This window comes from Geospiza fortis, unplaced genomic scaffold, assembly GCF_000277835.1.
Source record: "Geospiza fortis unplaced genomic scaffold, GeoFor_1.0 scaffold32, whole genome shotgun sequence".
Classification (NCBI taxonomy): domain Eukaryota; kingdom Metazoa; phylum Chordata; class Aves; order Passeriformes; family Thraupidae; genus Geospiza; species Geospiza fortis.
Genome location: NW_005054428.1, coordinates 1255245 through 1258779, shown reverse-complemented (window position 1 = coordinate 1258779; position 3535 = coordinate 1255245).

Sequence of the window (3535 nt, the reverse complement as noted above, 5' to 3'; positions counted from 1 at the left end):
TCCCTACATTTAATCCCTAGACCCACCAACATCCCCCAGGTTTCAGCCCTGAGATACTCCCCTTTTTTTGGTGGGGTTTTTAGGGATTTTTCCTCCATTTTAATTAATTCTCCACCTCTCAGTGGCTTCTGCTGGGAATCTCCAAGGGGATGCCTGGTTGAGGTCCTGGATTAATCCAAATTTTCTTTATGGGGCTGTTGGTTTGTGGGCCGATGTCCCTGGGGGTGAGAAATTCCTGCAGGGCTGAGCTGGGAGCCAGGGATCTGCCTTGGGTGGGACAGGGATTTATTTATTTGGGATGGGATGGGATGGGATGGGATGGGATGGGATGATGGGATTATTTGGGATGGGATGGGATATGTGGTATGCATAGAATGGGTGGAATGGGATTGGGAATGGATGGGATACAATGGGATACAGTGGGATATGTGAGATGCATAGAATGGATGGAATGGGATTGGCATGAATGGGATTGGGAATGGGGGGATGGTATGGGATAAAATGGGATACAGTGGGAAGGGTGGAATGGAATGGGATGGGATGGGATTGGCATGAATGGGATTGGGAATGAATGGGATACAGTGGGATAGAGTGGGATAAAATAGGATAAAATGGGAAGGGTGAGATAGGATGGGATGGGAAGGGACAGGATGGGAAGGGATGGGGTGGAATACGGGGGATGCAGAGAATTGATGGGATGGGAAGGGATGGGATTGGCATGAATGGGATTGGGAATGGATGGATGTTGTGGGATACAGTGGGATACAGTGGGATAAAATGGGATGGGATATGTGGGATGCATAGAATGGATGGAATGGGATGAGATTGGCATGAATGGGATTGGGAATGGGTAGGGATGCAATGGGATACAGTAGGATACGATGGAATACAATGGAATATTACAATGGGGTTCAGGGGGATGGGATGGGATATGTGGGATGCATATGTGAATGGAATGGGATTGGGATGGGATACAATGGGGTACAGTGGGATAGAGTGGGATAGAGTGGGATAAAATGGAAGGGTGGGATAGGATGGGATAGGAAGGGATGGAATACAGGGGATGCATAGAATTGATGGAATGGGTGGGATGGGATTGGCATGAATGGGATTGGGAATGGATGGGTGGTGTGGGATACAATGGAATACAATGAGATACAATGGGATACAGTGGGATACAATGGGATGGGATGGGATGGGATGGCTGAGAGCACAGCAGGCTCTCTGGCCACCCCAGAGGTGTCAGCCCTGCTCCCTCGGGTTTGGAGCACCTCCCAGCTTGGTGTTCCCAAGGCACAGCGTTTCTCCAGGGCTGGAGCTTCCCTCCACTCTGCTGTGCCTCAGTTTCCCTGAAGCCCCGCTCCATGGAGCTGCTCCCCCTGGCCAGGAGAGTGGATGCTGAGCAGGAATCAGACTGTTTCCAGGGTAACTGAGGCACAGCAGGGCAGGCTCAGCCTCACTGGAACGCTGGGTCCAGCTGTGGTCACAGCCCCGTGCCTCAGTTTCCCCTCAGGGCTGCTCCCGCTGCATTCCCCTCTCCAGGGACACTCCTGGCACCCCCTCCCACAAGTGCCAGCACCCCGTGTCCCCCCACCAGGGCACCCTGGGCTCGCCAAGGTCGCTGCAAGGTGACTCTGGGGGAGGCTGAGCCCCAGCCCGGGATGAACGGGACCATCGGGGCTCCCTCCTGCGGGAGCAGCGGCAGCTCCCGAGGGATGGATGGAGCAATTCCCGGCTGGAATATCCACCCCGGCTCCCTCCCGCGGGAGCAGCGGCAGCTCCCGAGGGATGGATGGAGCAATTCCCGGCGGGAGCATCCGGCCCGCTGCGCGGGAGGGCAGCGCTGCGGTGGGCGGGAGGGAAATTGAGCTGCTTCGATCGCCTCGGCTTTCCCTCGGAGTGGAAAAGTTTCCTGGCTGGGAGGCAGGAGGGGAAAGGGATCTCACGGCAGCGTTTGTGGGATGCTGCCAACGGGAGCTGGGGCGTCGTGCTAAAGCTCAGTGAAATATAAATGCGATATTGTGTCAGAGTTACAGAGATATTTTGTCAGAGGTACATCGGTTAGACCAGCCTGCTCTGGGGGAAATCGGGAATTTGTGCTGTTTTTAGGGAAAAAAACCCAAACTATCAACATTCCCGGTGTTCATATGGGGATACTGGAGCAGAATGCACCCAGACCCCACAGCCTGGGAGCTGAGGGGGCTCAGGGCTTTGTTTCAGGGTGGAAATGAGGAGGAGCTTCCTCCTGGGTGAGAATCATCGGGAGGTGGTCATGGAGCATCCCCTCTCCATGGGGGAGCACCAAATTCCCTGGATTTCAGCGTTCCCAGCATCTCAGAAGGTTTGGGGAGGGGGGTGGGGATGTATCTCTATGCTGTGCCTCAGTTTCCCTCTCCTGTGATGGAGCCAAAACAGGACGGGCCAGTTTTGATCAGCTACATTAAAGAGTAATAATAGTAATACTAGTAATAATAGTAGTAATAGTAGTAGTAGTAGTAGTAATAATAATAATAGTTGTTGTTATTATTATTTATGGCCATTAGCCCCCCAAGGCTGCATTTCCCAGCCCTCCCTGATGGAACCTCAGGGATGGATGGAGCCAGGAGCACGGATGTGGGAGCATCCACGGCTTGGAAGGCACCCAAGGGGTGGCACCCTGGGGTCTCCAGAGGGTCCCAGGGGTAGGGACGCCCCCAGGGCTCATCCCATGGGGCAGATTCCATCGGGATCCCGGGGTGCAGCGCCCAGAGCGGCGCATCCAGCCGGGGCTGCGTTCCCATGGCAACGCTGCCGGATGCGGGGGAATTAATTAAATAACTGGGAAAGGGGAGGGGGGATCGGATGGGAGAGAGGAGGGGAAGCCGTGGGGTGGGCACTGGGTGCTGGGGGGCCCTGGGCACCCCCAGGGTCCCCAGTGCCACATCCCGGGCACCAGAGATGCTCCAGCCAGGTGTTGGGAGCTCCCACCTGGGGGGTTCTAAGGGGCCCCAAAACCTGCAGCATCCACCAGGGATCACCCCAGCAGGGGAAGGACCCCATTTGTGCCTCTTTCACCCCAATTTCTGCTCCTGCCGTGGTTTTACTCCTGCATCGGGGCCTCTTTCCAACCGGGGCCGCTGGATCCTGCCCATCCCCACCCGATGCTGGAGAGGGATTGGCGCCTTTCATTTCTTTCCATCTGTGATTTTATGAAGACTGTTGCAGATGGAAGTAGGTCAGGAACTTGTTTCCAAGCCATTAAATGAAGTCCCTGGGTTCACGGCGGTGTTTGCACCTCCCTAATAACCAACCGTGCTCTCCTCATTCAAATCGCGGCCGATTCCCCTTCCCGGGCCGGGGCTGCGGAGCTCCTCACGGGCAAGGGAGGGCGTTGGCACAGCCAAAATGCCCTAAATTGCCTCAAAAAGAGGGGCTGGGGGAGGGGGGAGCCTGTTAGGGGGTCGGGATGGGGATGTGGGGTCCTGGGGCACCTTTGGGGTGTCCCTGGGGCTGGGGGGAGATCCAGGGATGCTCCATCAGCCCCGGGGCTGGGGAA